This window comes from Microcaecilia unicolor, chromosome 1 (assembly GCF_901765095.1).
Source record: "Microcaecilia unicolor chromosome 1, aMicUni1.1, whole genome shotgun sequence".
Classification (NCBI taxonomy): Eukaryota; Metazoa; Chordata; class Amphibia; order Gymnophiona; family Siphonopidae; genus Microcaecilia; species Microcaecilia unicolor.
In genome coordinates this window covers 406,661,392-406,678,433 of record NC_044031.1, presented here as the reverse complement: position 1 = coordinate 406,678,433, position 17,042 = coordinate 406,661,392, and the positions used below count along the sequence as shown (strand labels likewise).

The following is a 17,042-nucleotide window of genomic DNA, read 5'->3' as shown; positions in this document are numbered from 1 at the left end:
CTTCTCCAGGATTTTCTTCTGTGAAAACAGAACAAAAGTATCTATTTAGCAAATTTGCTATCAGTGGCACTTAACACGTTAGTACTGGTAAAAATGTCTGATCTCTGACGTAGAGCACAAAAAATTATGCCAACAATGGGTGGGGGGTTGTTTCTTCTCTTCTGCAGTGTAGGCGCAGGGGAGTGGCAATTCTTATTAACAAGAAAACTGCCTTGTCACGCTTGTTTGGTGGGAAAGGACAGAGAGGGCAAATATGTTTTGATTCATCTAAATGTAATGGGCCATGAGTTTTACCTCTGTGCAGTGTATGCCCCTAATTTTTGCAGAGGTAAGGGAGTAGTGTGATCAACAGGACACTTCCAAACAAATCCAAGGAGACGAAAGATGGTAAAATATTCTTTAATAGTGGACCATCTTTCGTCTCCTTGAATTTGTTTGGAAGTGTCCTGTTGATGACGCTACTCCCTTGCCTCTGCATTTCTTCTTGTAGCGGATCTAGTTTCTCCACTTCTGTGACTTCTTAATTCTTGCAGCCGTACTTGTATTTTATTTAAAGTGCATTTTATTGAATGAATAAACATCAGTAGAAAAAAATGAAATAATTCAAGCCAAGAAAAGCTGTCCTATACCAGACACTCTATGAAAGGAGCATCATCATTTTAGTTATGTTTATTTCTTCATATGCTCACACACTCTCAAAATCCTCTTCAATCTAAATTACCTTCCTCCCCCCCCCCCCCCCCCACAATTTTATATCCCCCCACCCCTGGTACCACAAGGATAGTGACAATATGGAACGACAGTAACAGAACCATCTACAATTAATAGGTTTACACAGCCAACCCATTAAGGATTCTACGTCTTACTCTTGTAGGCAGTGATGAATGTGTAGCTCCCAGATAGACAACATTAATTTTCTTTCCCAGTTAATAAGCTCATACAACTTGTTTCTCCAGTGCCAATAGGAGGGTGGGCCTGTTCCCACCCAATATTGCATTATACAATGTTTTGCAATAATGCTGACTTTTACCAGTAAGAACCACTCCCCTTTAATCAAAGTACCACATTCTGCAGATTTACCAAACAATAAACCAAGTAGTGATAATTTAAGACTTTTCCCCATCAGGGACGACAAGTAGCGAACAATCTGACAGTGTTGTTCAAAGTACTTAAGTAAAAATAAATGTGTATTTTAATACTTCGGAATTCCTACAGCTCAAAAATAAATGATTATTCTGTTTTGAATTGAATGAATACTAGATATTAACCAAGCATTGAGATACTGTTGCTTTCTGTTTTAGGTTTTTATAAGTTAACTTTTAGGGGAATGCTTTGTAATAATCCCCTTTTAGGTATGTAAACACTTGTTTTACCTTTTGATAACTTCTCTATGTGATGTGATGTGATCACTTCAACATTAGCACTACTTTGAATCAAAAGTATGATAGACTGGATAATATGGAACTGCATGTTACAATGGAAAATGGCACTAATCTGTGTATTTCCTTTTCTCCACATACACTTAGAGGGGCATAATTGAACGCGAACACCCATCTCCATGGGCGTCTATGACTGAAAACGGGTATGTGAAGAGGCGGGACAGACCGTATTATCAAAAAAGATGGGCGTCCATCTTTTGTTCGAAAATACGGTTTGGACGGACCAAATGCCATGGATTTGGTCCCTTCTGAGATGGGCGGGTTTTTTTTTTTTTTGCGATAATGGAAACTAAAAACGCTCAGCTCAGAAACGTCCTAATCCAAGCCATTTGGTCGTGGGAGGAACAAATGTACAACACTACCATAGCTCTTAGGGGTGAAGGGGGCAACTACATGTGGGTACAGTGGGTTTTAGAGGCCTCCCATTTACCACCACAAGTGTTACGGGTGAGGGAGGTATGGGCCTGGGTCTGCCTGCCTGAAGTGCACTGCAGTACCCACTAAAAGTGCTCCAGGGACAGGACTTGTTGCTGGTGTATAACCTTGGCACAGCAGTTCACACTTGAAGACTAATCTCGCTGAAAACGTCCTTTATTTGAATAAGCACCTTTACTCACAGTTAACTGCAGATCAGAGGTTGTGCCCCACTGGCAACGAGTCTCCCTGGTACTGAGATAAGCAGTAGGTCCGAACTGGCAGAATGGTGTACAATGCCCTCTTTCAGCAACATTCAAGGTAAGAACTAAGTGCTGTAACGTGGCTAACACATGAAAGGGATCTAAAAGTGTCTTACACAAATGGCCACTACCTCATGGACTACCGGAAACAAAACAGGGCACACTCTGACCCAGCAAGCAGAGGGAAAAGTAGAGCCTACCAACTACCAACATTGTGAGCATTTAACACAAGCTAGTGGAATCACGGAGCCAATACCCTGCACCCACCATAGGGATGACAGAAAAGGTGTCACACTCACCCGAGACCCACATCAGAACCAGGGAAAGGCTGTCAGAGGATACAACACATTCTGTTGTCATGGAGGTGGGTACGGCATTTGAGGCTGGCATACAGGCTGGGAAAAAAGTTTGTAAAGTGGGTTTTTTTTGGTGGGAGGGAGTTAGTGACCACTGGGGGAGTCAGGGGAGGTCAACCCCGATTCCCTCCGGTGATCATCTGGTCAGTTGGGGCTCTTTTTTGGGACTTGGACCTGAAACAAAAGGGTCCAAATAAAGTGGACCAAATTCTCGTCAAAAACGCCCTTCTTGTTTCGATTATCAGCTAAAGAGACCCATCTCTCCTCGGCTGATAACCACGCCCCAGTCCCGCCTTCACCACACCCCCTGATCTTTGTTCGTCTCCGTGACGGACTGCATTTGAGGACGCCAAAAATCGGGTTTTGATTATACCGATTTGGGCACCCACGGGAAACGGACACCCATCTCTCGATTTGGGTCGAAATATGGGCGTCTTTCACTTTCGAAAATAAGCTGGCAAATCATGTTGACATCACTTGTCTCCTGCGTGTGAATATTTAATCCATATAGCTCTTTTACTCATATTTTCAAATTTAATTTTTGTGTTTTTATTATATGTTTTTAAATGTTGATGTTACTCATTTATGAGTTTTACATTGCATTCATTTTAATTATTGTGAATTATTGTTCATTATGAGAGTTTTTATGTATTGTTTTTAGTTTGAAGTTTTTACTCCTGATGCAGCTTGAGGGCGAAACGTGGCCACGTCGGGTAACTGTTTTAATAAACCACTTCTCTTTTATCTTATTTTTTATTGGTTAATTTGATCTGCAGTTTTTTTGTACTTGTATCTGAACAGACTATTTGGTGCCTCTTGTGTTTTTTCAAAGTACAATGAAGAACACATTAAAAAATGTACTTAAGTAAAAGTAAAGAAGTTACTTTCTAATATAATACTTTTTGAGTGAAAAGTAAAAGTACTGTAACTACAGTGAATGCAACTATTGTTAACATTTTTATCCCAACTGTCACTCATGTGAGTGCGCTTGTGAGTCATTAATCCAGCACAGATAAAAAGGTGTTCAACAAATAAACTAGCAGGAATTGGATTGTTTAGTCTGATAAAAAGTTCCATCAAAACAGGCCAGGCCATAATATTACTGATGCCTTTTAACTGGGTCTGCAGGTGTTGATCAAAGGAATCTCTGGCTGAAGCACTTGACTTCCTTAGAGCAAATAATTCTTTATCATCATCATTGTTATCATCTGCGTTAGTAGTAGTGCTAATTCAGCACTTACATCTTCATCTTTGTTATTGTCTTGCCGTCCAATTACAGAGAAGGGTTTCACAAAGTTGAAATTGTCTGTTGTCGTCCTAACAAGTTTTCATCTGATGGCAAACTCTAAATATCTTCAAGAACTGATGCAAGAATGTCAAGTGTATGAAACGTCTTCTGTTTTAAGGCCAGACAAGCAGACTATCAATCCAGTGGACAGTTACGCCAATTTAAAATTTTCCATGGGATGTCCAGCAGTCTTTTGGGGTAGAAACATATTTCTGTTCACCAAGAATTGCAACCAGCTTCAGCTTCATCAGCACTTCAAAGTGACTGGATTCATTACTGTTCTGTTTGACTGGAGACTAGTAATCAGTTCAACAAGCACTGGCAACTCTATTGTTCTCATAGGCTGTATTTCCTGAACACCAAAATTTAAGATGAAATGATCCACTGTTTGTGTGACAAGGTTTGCAATAGAAAAATCCTGTTCCAGGTTTTGCTGTTTCATTTGGTTTATTGAGGAATCATCATTTAGGTCTCTCTGCCACTTTTACTTTTTACTTTTAATTGCAAGCATCAGAACTAACTAGGTCGTAGAGCACAAAAAATTATGCCAACAGTGGGTGGGGGGTTGTTTCTTCTCTTCTGCAGAGTGTAGGCGCAGGGGAGTGGCAATTCTTATTAACAAAAAAACTGCCTTGTCACGCTTGTTTGGTGTAAAAGGACAGAGAGGGCAAATATGTTTTGGTTCATCAAACATATAAACGGCGAGTGACCGACTCACTCGCAAATGCGCAGTAGAGACTTCCCTCTCTGTCCCGCCCCCGCGTCAATATGTGATGACGAGGGCGGGACAGAGAGGGAAACTGCGCCGCCGAGGTTGATACCGCACCCGCCCACCCGAGGTCACCGCTACCGTTACCCTGCCCACACACACACCCGGCCCGGGCCCTCTCTCCGCTACTAAACTTACACATCCATTCGCCGGAACGCAGCATGCACATCAGCTGAGCTGCCATCGGCCTTCCTTCCTTGCCTGTGTCCCGCCCTCGCTGACGTTACGTCACAGGAGGGCGGGACACAGGCAGAGAAGGAAGGGCCGACGGCAGCTCAGCTGATGTGCGTGCTGCGTTCCGGCGAATGGATGTGTAAGTTTAGTAGTGGAGAGAGAGAGGGCCCGGGCCGGGTGGAGGGATGGCGGTGACTCCGGGGGGGGGGAACGGTAGCGGTGGCGACCTCGCAGGGAGGGAGGAAAACCCCAATACCAGCCCGTTTTTACGGGCTCAACTGCTAGTCTAAATGTAATGGGCCATGAGTTTTACCTCTCTGCAGTGTATACCCCTAATTTTTGCAGAGGTAAGGGAGTAGTGTGATCAACAGGACACTTCCAAACAAATCCAAGGAGACGAAAGATGGTAAAATATTCTTTAATAGTGGACCATCTTTCGTCTCCTTGAATTTGTTTGGAAGTGTCCTGTTGATGACGCTACTCCCTTGCCTCTGCATTTCTTCTTGTAGCGGATCTAGTTTCTCCACTTCTGTGACTTCTTAATTCTTGCAGCCATACTTGTATTTTATTTAAAGTGCATTTTATTGAGTGAATAAACATCAGTAGAAAAAAAATGAAATAATTCAAGCCAAGGAAAGCTGTCCTATACCAGACACTCTATGAAAGGAGCATCATCATTTTAGTTATGTTTATTCATATACTCACCCACTCCCCAAATCCTCTTCAATCTAAATTACTTTCCTCCCCCCCCCCCCCACACTTTTATATCCCCCCACCCCTGGTACCACAAGGATAGTGACAATATGGAACGACAGTAACAGAACCATCTACAATTAATAGGTTTACACAGCCAACCCATTAAGGATTCTACGTCTTACTCTTGTAGGCAGTGATGAATGTGTAGCTCCCAGATAGACAACATTAATTTTCTTTCCCAGTTAATAAGCTCATACAACTTGTTTCTCCAGTGCCAATAGGAGGGTGGGCCTGTTCCCACCCAATATTGCATTATACAATGTTTTGCAATAATGCTGACTTTTACCAGTAAGAACCACTCCCCTTTAATCAAAGTACCACATTCTGCAGATTTACCAAACAATAAACCAAGTAGTGATAATTTAAGACTTTTCCCCATCAGGGACGACAAGTAGCGAACAATCTGACAGTGTTGTTCAAAGTACTTAAGTAAAAATAAATGTGTATTTTAATACTTCGGAATTCCTACAGCTCAAAAATAAATGATTATTCTGTTTTGAATTGAATGAATACTAGATATTAACCAAGCATTGAGATACTGTTGCTTTCTGTTTTAGGTTTTTATAAGTTAACTTTTAGGGGAATGCTTTGTAATAATCCCCTTTTAGGTATGTAAACACTTGTTTTACCTTTTGATAACTTCTCTATGTGATGTGATGTGATCACTTCAACATTAGCACTACTTTGAATCAAAAGTATGATAGACTGGATAATATGGAACTGCATGTTACAATGGAAAATGACACTAATCTGTGTATTTCCTTTTCTCCACATACACTTAATCATATTGACATCACTTGTCTCCTGCGTGTGAATATTTAATCCATATAGCTCTTTTACTCATATTTTCAAATTTAATTTTTATGTTTTTAAATTTTGATGTTACTCATTTATGAGTTTTACATTGCATTCATTTTAATTATTGTGAATTATTGTTCATTATGAGAGTTTTTATGTATTGTTTTTAGTTTGAAGTTTTTACTCCTGATGCAGCCTGAGGGCGAAACGTGGCCACGTCGGGTAACTGTTTTAATAAACCACTTGATATTGTATATCTGGATTTTCAAAAGGCGTTTGACAAGGTACCTCATGAAAGGCTACAGAGGAAATTGGAGAGTCATGGGATAGGAGGAAATGTCCTATTGTGGATTAAAAACTGGTTGAAGGATAGGAAACAGAGAGTGGGGTTAAATGGGCAGTATTCAAAATGGAGAAGGGTAGTTAGTGGGATTCCTCAGGGGTCTGTGCTAGGACCGCTGCTTTTTAATATATTTATAAATGATTTAGAGATGGGAGTAACTAGCAAGGTAATTAAATTTGCTGATGACACAAAGTTATTCAAAGTCATTTGAATAACTCGCGACAGGATCGTGGAAAAATTACAGAAGGACCTTACGAGACTGGGCGGCTAAATGGCAGATGACGTTTAATGTGAGCAAGTGCAAGGTGATGCATGTGGGAAAAAAGAACCCGAATTATAGCTACGTCATGCAAGGTTCCACATTAGGAGTTACGGACCAAGAAAGGGGATCTGGGTGTCGTCGTCGATAATACACTGAAACCTTCTGCTCAGTGTGCTGCTGCGGCTCGGAAAGCGAATAGAATGTTGGGTATTATTAGGAAAGGTATGGAAAACAGGTGTGAGGATGTTATAATGCTGTTATATCGCTCCATGGTGCGACCGCACCTTGAGTATTGTGTTCAATTCTGGTCGCCGCATCTCAAGAAAAATATAGTGGAATTGGAAAAGGTGCAGCGAAGGGCGACTAAAATGATAGCGGGGATGGGATGACTTCCCTATGAAGAAAGACTAAGGAGGCTAGGGCTTTTCAGCTTGGAGAAGAGACGGCTGAGGGGAGACGTGATAGAGGTATATAAAATAATGAGTGGAGTGGAACAGGTGGATGTGAAGCGTCTGTTCACGCTTTCCAAAAATACTAGGACTAAGGGGCATGCGATGAAACTACAGTGTAGTAAATTTAAAACAAATCGGAGAAAAGTTTTCTTCACCCAACGCGTAATTAAACTCTGGAATTCGTTGCCGGAGAATGTGGTGAAGGCGGTTAGCTTGGCAGAGTTTAAAAAGGGGTTAGACGGTTTCCTAAAGGACAAGTCCATAAACTGCTACTAAATGGACTTGGGAAAAATCCACAATTCCAGGAATAACATGTATAGAATGTTTGTACGTTTGGGAAGCTTTCCAGGTGCCCTTCGCCTGGATTGGCCGCTGTCATGGACAGGATGCTGGGCTCGATGGATCCTTGGTCTTTTCCCAGTGTGGCATTACTTATGTAGGTCTCTATGCCACTTTTTACTTTTAACTGCAAGCATCAAAACTAACTAGGTCAGTGATCCCCAAACTTTCTTGGGTAATGGCGCCCCTAGGCTTCACATTTCTTCTCAAATCTCCCCAGCCCCGCCCCCACCAGCATTGAGTTCTACCTTTGCATCACTAACTATCCAATTCAGGAAAGAAATGACAACCTACCTTTTAAAATAATTCTATAGCTAACTGTCACGTCTGTGGCCGTGACCCCTCTCCGACTCACCGTATGTCCTGTGGTCAGCTTCTGAGCTGGCTTCTGTCTGTTCCTTGTGAGTTAGTTCTGTCTCTGTCTCAGTGTGCTGGCTGCATTAGATTGTCTGTGTGCTGTCACCCGTTCCAGTTTTCAGCCCAGTCCGGTCCGGATCTTCCGGGCTGCCAGACTTGCTTGCTTGGATTGAACCTACACAGCACCCGTAGTTTCCTGGTGATGGTTGCAGCTGAGCTCCAGGTGCTGCTGAGCTTATTAGCCATTCTGAAACACTCTGCTTTGCCTTTGCATTGCGTCTAAGGCCCTGGTATGTTGGTGCTTGTTGCACTTCAGCCTAGTTTGATTCCTGTTCTAGTTCCTTGCCTGATTCTGTTTAGTTTATGTGTAGCTTAGCTTGTACTGTCCTAGTCTTGACTCTTGTTTGTATTTACTGTGTCTGGTTCTGGGTTCTCTGTGTTTCTTGTTTAGTGGCTGCCTGGCAGCTTTTAGTCTGTCTTTTGTTTTTCAGTGTTTGGTTCCCTGCTGCAGTGGCTGTTTACAGCTTTCAGTCTGGTCTTTTGGCTTCTCATTCCCTGCCTGGCTGTCTCTGTATAGTCCTCTCCTCTCTGACCCTCAGTCCTGGTTCAGCCTATTGGGGTATCCAGTCCTGCCTTGCCCAGTAAGCCCTGCCGGCCACCTGCAGCCAGAAGCTCAACTTTTGGTGAAAAGTGGCCAAGTGCAGGTGAAGTTTAAGGGTGCCTGCTCTGCTTCAGTCCTGCCTGTTTGCCTCTGCTGCAACTCCAGTCCGGTTCTGCTTAGTCTCTGGTGTGGGGTGGTTTTGCCTTCCACTGCCGCTCCTCGGCAGTGGCCCAAGGGCTCACAACCCAGTTTCCAGCTTTGAGAACGTGACAGCTAACTACATAAGCTAACAATGTCCCCCCTCAATGGAAAACTACATAAACTATAGTCTTACCTTCTTCTAAACAGCTCCTCAAAAAATTCTAAAGACTATAAATATCCTCTCCACGTCATAATGGATAAAAACTAATGTAATTGTTTACCAAAATATAAATTGTAAGCCACTTTGAACCAAAAGTTGTTTTTGGATAACAGTGGGATACAAGAACGCATACATAAATAAATGTCCTAGTCAGACAGGATTTTAAGGTCATTTTGTACACTACAACAACATGTTTTTGTGGAGGAAGTGTGACTTCCTGATGTAAGTGCCATGGCTTTAGGCTAAGAGGAAATAATTTCTAGGTACGTGTCAAGAAGTTTCAATCTCTGTAATGGGTTTTCTTTTTCATTTCCCATGTAAAATATTTAATTAAATTTTAACATAACCACTACATCTTCTGTGACCCAGAACAGATAAAAAATTTCTTGGACAGTTGGTGCTCTCCAAGCGTTGCTGTGGGGACTCGCAATTTCTTCTAAATGATTAAGACAGTGGTTCCTAAACTTTCTTGGGTCATGGTGCCCCTAGGCTACACATTTCTTCTCATCTCCCCCCACATTCTCCAGTCCTCCAAGTCTTACCTTTGCTGGCAAGGATGCCCAAGTCTCACAAGCTGAAGAGGTCCACTGCCCGAGGTCCTAGTTCCATGCTGCTTGCGCAAGCAGATCGGTAGCATGCTTCACCCACCAACACCTGTATTCTCGTGCATGCCCTCCTTCTCTCACCCTTCCATCCAGCGTCTGCCTTCCTCTCCCCCCTTCCATCCAGTGTCTGTCTGCCTGCCTTCTCTCTCCCTTCCATTCCTCCCTCGCCACTTTCATCCGGCCTCTACCCTATGTCCTCCTTCCATCCAGCCTCTGCCCTCCCTCTCTCCCCACTTTCATCCAGCCTCTGCCTTCCTTCTCTGTCCCTTACATCCCTCCCACTCTCCCCACATAGGATTCTATGTTGCATTTAAAAAGTTATGCACCTTTTGGACTTAGGCATACTTTTATAAAACAGGCCCCAAAGGTATAAGGCAGTGTTTCTTGCACAGTAAGAGCATAACTTGTATAGACATGGGAAAATGGGCCATGGGTGACATTACATTCTCTGCAGTAGCTTTGCTTCTGCACTTCATAGAGGCCTACCTTGTTCATCCCTGATCTGGAATGCATGCTTTTTTTGGTGCCTCTTAGGGTTTGGGAAAGTTCCAAGTGGGTTACCAGAGTGTTAGTGCATGACTGGCTATTTACAAACTCCCTCAGTGAGTTTTGGATTATTTTCACCAGGGGTATGCTGCCATCTCCACAGTGCTGCTGTGGAGCTGTCTTGCATCCCTTTTGAACAGTTTCCACATTTCAGTTGAGGGCTTCAGAATTCTGTTGGATGACCCTCCACAGGTAGTCTTACCCTTCAGTGATTGACCTTTCTAATATGTAGAGCCCTGTTGATCAGGTAAATGACAGCATGGCAGGAGAAAGATCACAAAAAGATGCAGGTTTTGGAACTGGTAGAAAAGGTCTGGTGTTGATTGGAGTTCTGTGCTACTGGGTTTCTCCTCAAAGCTGAAGGCTCCTAAAGTAGCAGCTGCTCCAACTGATCCTTCTCCTCTTCTGTTATTTTTTTTTTTTTAGATGTCTGCTTCTCCTACTTTGTAATGGAGAGGCCTGGTTCAATCTCTCTTGTTCCCTCTGCAGTGGCTACTCGATATCTAGGGATTTCTAGGCCATCCTCCTCTTCTTGCAGTCTTAGTACTTTGTCTGCCTCTTGCACTGTTAACTCAGACAGCTCCTCAATAGCCAGAAACTCTTCTTGGGATGTCCTGGGTCCCTTCTAGAATAGGGGAAGCAGTAGTCTCCATAGCTATTTGGATGGACCCATAAAAGAAAATAAGATAAATCTACATGAAATCAATATGGAGTCATGGATTATTCCCTTCCCAGCTGCTACTGTAGCTGAGAGTGAGAATCCACATTGTTGTCAGCATAGGAAAGGTGCAGGCTTGCATGAGTTGGTGGCTACTCGTCTGCTTCTTCTGCAGTTTGGTCTGTGGCAATATATGGGTTCCTTAATAGACCCAACTAATCCAATGTAAAACGGTTTTAATGAACAGGTTTATTGAGTAAGCCAGTAATATCTGCTTTACTACATCTAAAAAATGTGAAGAAAAAGACATCAGCTAAGCCTGAGGCTCACTGGCTTCCGATCAGATACCGCATACAGTTCAAGCTTCTCCTACTAACCTACAAATGCACTCGATCTGCAGCCCCTCCTTACCTCTCTACCCTCATCTCCCCTTACGTCCCTACCTGTAACCTCCGCTCTCAAGACAAATCCCTCATTTCATTACCCTTCTCCACCACCGCCAACTCCAGGCTCCTCCCTTTCTGCCTCGCCTCACCCCTTGCTTGGAACAAACTCCCTGAGCCCATACGCCAGGCCCCCTCCCTACCTTCAAATCATTGCTCAAAGCCCACCTTTTCAATGTCGCCTTTGGCACCTAACCACTACACATCTACTCAGGAAATCTAGACTACCCCAACTTGACATTTCGTCCTTTAGATTGTAAGCTCCTTTAAGCAGGGACCGTCCTTCTTTGTTAATTTGTACAGTGCTGCGTAACCCTAGTAGTGCTCTAGAAATGTTAAGTAGTAGTAGTAGTAGTACTGTAATAACAAGATATCATGTTTTCTCAAAAACAGGCTTCTATAACACAATCATTGGCCAAATAAATGTACACACACTGTATAATCAGTGCAAATTGTTTGTGTGACTAAACCGTTAGAATTCAATGTGAGATCTCCAGAAGAAACCGCAATATAATATCCAAAAATATCTGACAACAGCCATTTGACAATCAGTTTTGTAAGGGTCTAATTATCTTAAAAGCAGGGATCAGTACAAAATATATAATATACCTAGGGCTATATTCTTTACATTTGATAATGTGCAATAACATACAGGATCTCAACAACCATCTTATAAATTTCAGAACTCAGTGATGACTCTTTTCATGTAGGAATGCTGTCCTACGGCTTACCAGTATTGTCATTGGTCTCTAAATTTTACATTTTTAAATTTATTTCCACTCATTTTAACATAGTTTATAATATATTTTAATAGACTCTGAATGTGTACTTATCTATTCTAAACAGAAGGACTGCAACCAGCATGAGTCATGTTTTGCCAAGGGCTGCATTAGGGTATGGTCCTCTAAAATTACTGGCCTTTAGATCGGGACCCTGTTGCTGATGTGCATTTTTGGATAATATTTTAACCATGTAGGAGATGGCATAATTGTGCACTCCCCATCCATCCCCTAGAATTTATTTTGTATCTAAGATACATAAAGGTTTGCACCAACCTCCGGGTCACCCTATTGTTTCTATGTGTAATTCAGTGTTGGAACCACTTAGCAAATTTATAGATTATTTTTTGAGGCTACAGGCCAGGTGCATTCATTCTTTCAAGATACCAGTCATTTTTTGAGGGAGATTGAACACATTCAGTTGACCATTGATACCAATTTTTGATTCTCTAGTTTCCCTTTACACTCAGATATCTCAAGATGAGGCTTTGAAAGTAATAAGGATGATCATAGCCCACCTCAACATCTGTTTTTAATGGATTTGGTGTCCTTGGTAATTAAGAAAAATTACTTCCGTTTGTCTCTTCATGTTCAAGTGTACAGCGCTGTGTGCATCTAGTAGCACTATAGAAATGATAAGTAGTAGTAGTAGAAGAAATATTTTGAACAAATACAGGGGGTGGCAGTGGGAGCCTCTTTGGCTCCAACTATGGCTAGGCTGTATGTGGCAGCCTTTGACGACATTCACATGTATCATTCCCATTGGTTTAAATCCATACAGGTTTGGCAGCAATTTTTGGATGACATATTTTTCTTTTGGGAAAACACTGTGGACCAATTGAATGTTTCTTGAACCAGCTTAATGAGAGAGACCCTAATTTACAGTGTACTAGCATCAACTCTCACGACCCGAGACCACAGATGGGAGATGATGACTGCCCAGCCCAAAGGCTAGATGGAGGCCCACCAGGTGGCAGGTAAATCACTCCTAGGAAGAACTAAATGAGAGGATGAATCAAAAGGACCCTGGAACACTGTTGGACTGAAGACCGGAGTTCAGTAGGTCTGGAGACTGGAGCTTGGCAGGACTGGAAACAGCAGGGCTAGAGCTTGGCAAGACTGGAAGCTGAAGCTCAGCAGGACTGGAGACAGCAGGACTGGTGACTGGAGCTTGGCAAGACTGGAAACGGAAGCTCGGCAGGACTGGAGACTGGAGCTTGGCAAGACTGGAACTAGCACAGGTCAAGACCAGAACTAGGTGGCAACATACACTAGGTCAAGACCAGGCAACCCGTTGAAGGCCTGACCTCATGATGTCATCAAAGAGTGCCAGGACCAGCCCCTTGCCTCCAGTCCTCAAATGGCCATCTTCGGCATGCGCTAGCTCCTGCTGATGTCACAAGAAGAGAAGAACACCAGACTAGGGAAGTTCCCTGAAGCAAGCAGTCCAAATTACAAATAGAGCTGCTGGAGGCCTGAGAATGCCGTGGGGCCCGCCCCTCCAGGGGAAAAGGTATGTCAGGGCGCAGAGGCTCAGCTGCGGCCATGATACATACAATTGATTTTTGTTGACGTGCATGATTTTCATGTTGGCACCACTGTTCAAACAACTTTATACTGAAAAGAGGTGACTAGAAACAGCTTATTACACTTTCAGAGTTTTCCATCTACCTATCACTCAATTTCTAAGAATTCGATGGAATTGCTCCACTGTAATTGAATTTGACTACCATACTCATCTATTGTTCCATCACTTTTTGGAGAGGGGGGTACCACAGTTTTGTTTTAAGGAAGCATATTTGAGGTTAAAGTTTGCCTAGTGAGATCTTTTGCTTCAGTACAACATGAAAACCCGAGATGATAAATTGGTTTTTCTAATACCTTTCATGTCTTTTGCTTCTAAATTGGTGGCTCTTCTATTTAAACATTGAAAGTCTTGACAGTGCACAAGTGTTTTACAGAATATCCAACTTTAGGGGACGGACCATTGGGGAAATGCTAACTTACAAGTGTATTAATTATTTGCCAGTTGGAGGAGTGGCCTAGTGGTTAGGGTGGTGGACTTTGGAACTGAGGAACTGAGTTCGATTCCCGGCACAGGCAGCTCCTTGTGACTCTGGGCAAGTCACTTAACCCTCCATTGCTTGCCATGAGTGGGAAAGCGCGGGGTACAAATGTAACAAAAATAAATAAATGTGGCACATGCCAATGGTGTGAATTTGCTGTTGTTTATGTCATCCAGTGCCCTTGTGATCTGCTTTATGTGGGCAGAACTTTGAGACCCATTAAAGCGAGGTTGAGCATAAGTCTAGAATCTTGAGGGAAGTTGTCGGCTCCTTTAGTGGCTCATTGACTGGACAAAACATCTCACTGAGATTAATTGGAGAGACAAAATTGAATTGGGGTGGAAGGGTGGTGATTGAGTATTTGTTAAACTAGAGAACAGAGATGGATTTTTACCCTGAATACGGTAGTCCCTGTGGGTGGGGATGGGACCATGTGATATATTTAAATGGTGGAATTTTTCTGCAGCCGCCATTTTGAACATTTAGAATATGGAGACTGAATGTCAGGTACTGTGTGCTAGTGACTCAGGATTAAAGTAGTATATATATATAGGTTATAATGCTATTATTTATTTATTTATTTATAACATTTATATCCCACAATATTCCCACCCATGGGCAGGCTCAATGTGGCGTACAATAGTTAATAAACAAACCATAATACAATAACATAAAGTACAGTGGACAAGGGCCACAGGAGGGAGAAAGAGATGACTGATGAGGGAAAGGAAGAGAGGGTGTGTGATAGGGTATCAAGGAGTGAGCTGTGGGCTAAAAGGCTGCGGCTCCTGCAGTGGTAAACGCTCTGCCAAAAAGGAAGGTCTTGAGACGCTTCTTAAAGGTCGACACTGACATGAATTTATATGCAAAATAAAATTTTAATTTCAGAGGGTCATATTCGGATGCAGCCCTTGGTGAAGCATGACACGTTGTTTGTGGGTCCTTCTGTTTATATAAGTACACATTCAGAGTCTATTAAAAAGTATATTATAGAATAAGTTAAAATGTGTGGAAATAAAGTTTAAAATTCAGAGACCAATGACGATGTTGATGAGCCATAGGACAGCATTCCTATGTGAAAAGAGTTGTCACTGAGGTCTGAAATTTATAAGATGGTTGTTAATATCCTGTATGTTATGGCACATTATCAACTGTAAAGAATATACTTTAGTGCTGGGTAGATTAAATATTCTGTATTGATCCCTGCTCTTAAGATAATTAGACCCTTACTAAACTGATTATCACATGGCTGTTGTCAGATATTTTTGGATATTATATCGTGGTTTCTTCTGGGGATCTCACATTGGATTCTAACAGTTTAGTCACAGAAACAATTTTTTTTTGCATTGATTATGGCACATTATCAACTGTAAAGAAGATACTTCAGCGCTGTGTATATTATATATAACAGCCATGTGACATGTTGTGCTATGGACTTCCTATCATGACATTGCAACAGGGCTCCTTTTTTTTGCCAAAGTAGCTGCTTCAGAGAACAGTATCCAGCTTATTTTCGAAAGAGAAAAATGCCTATAGTGCGACCTAAATCAGGAGATAGACGTTTGTCTCGCAAAGGCGCCCAGATCGGTATAATCAAAAGCCGATTTTGGGCGTTTCCAACTGCACTCCGTCGCGGAAACGAATAAAGTTGATGGGGGCGTGTCGGAGGCGTGGTGGAGGTGGAACTGGGGTGTGGTTATCAGCCGAGGAGAGATGGGCGTCTTTAGCTGATAATCGAAAAAAAAGGCGTTTTTACCGCGATTTTGGGTCACTTTTTTTGGACCCTTTTTTTTCACGAACAAGTCCCAAAAAAGTGCTCCAACTGCCCAGATGACCACTGGAGGGACTCGGGAATGACCTCCCCGGACTCCCCCAGTGGTCACTAACCCCCTCCCACCAAAAAAAACCCCCACTTTAAAAACCTTTTTTCCAGCCTGTATGCCAGCCTCAAATGCCATACCCACCTCCATGACAGCAGAATGTGTTCGATCCTGTGACAGCCTTTCCCTGGGTCACATGTGGCTCTCGGGTGCAGTACAGGGTCACATCAGCATTGCATTGTGGTGGGTGTAGGGTATTGGGCTCCGTGATTTCATTAGCTTATGTTACAGTCTCACGATGTTGGTAGTTGGTAGGCTCTTTTCCCATGGTGTTTTTCCCCCTGCCTACTGGGTCAGAGTGTGCCCTGTTGTGTTTCCTGTTGTAGTCCATGCGGTAGTGGCCATTTTTGTAAGCTAGTTTTAGTTCCCTTTCCTGTGTTAGCCACGTTAGACAACTTAGTTCTTACCTTGAATGTGGCTGAAAGGGGGCATTGTACAGCATTCTGCCAGCTCTGACCTACTGCTGATCTCAGTACCAGGGAGACTCGTTGCCAGTGGGGCACAACCTCTGATCTGCAGTTAACTGTGAGTAAAGGTGGTTATTCCAATAAAGGACGTTTTTGGAGAGATTAGTCTTCAGGTGTCAACTGGTGTGCCAATGTTATATAGCAGCAACCAGTCCTAGAGGCCTGCAAGTATGCAGGTCCCTGGAGCACTTTTAGTGGGTACCGCAGTGCACTTCAGGGAGGTGGACCCAGGCCCACCCCCCCACCCCCCACCTGCACCACTTGTGCTGGCAAATGGGAGGCCTCCAAAACCCACTGTACCCACATGTAGGTGCCCCCTTCACCCCTAAGAGCTATGGTAGTGTTGTACATTTGTGGGTAGTGGGTTTTGGGGGAGGGGGTTAGGAGCTCAGCACCCGTGGTAAGGGAGCTATGCATGTGGGAGCTTTTTCTGAAGTCCGTCGCACTGACCTAGGGTGCCCAGTTGGTGTCCTGGCATATCAGGGGGGCGAGTGTACTACGAATCCTGGCCCCTCCCATGACCAAATGGCTCGGATTAGGACGTTTTTGAGCTGGGCGTTTTTAGTTTCCATTATCGCTTAAAAAAACAAATGCCCAGCTCAAAAACGTCCATTTTTTCGAAAATA

General features: G+C 43.0%; 1 protein-coding gene across 3 annotated transcripts in view; it reads left to right on the top strand.

Annotated features, from left to right (window-relative positions):
• LOC115460296 (thiopurine S-methyltransferase-like) overlaps nucleotides 1-17,042 on the top strand; it is a 98,051-nt gene that overhangs the window by 16,120 nt on the left and 64,889 nt on the right. The window contains exon 1 of one of the 3 annotated variants that reach the window (XM_030190091.1): nucleotides 6,046-6,067. The exons of the other annotated variants lie outside the window; for them this stretch is intronic. The gene's annotated coding sequence lies outside the window, so the exon portion shown is untranslated. Of the gene's footprint in view, nucleotides 1-6,045; nucleotides 6,068-17,042 lie in introns of those variants that run through there. 3 annotated transcript variants of the gene reach the window in all.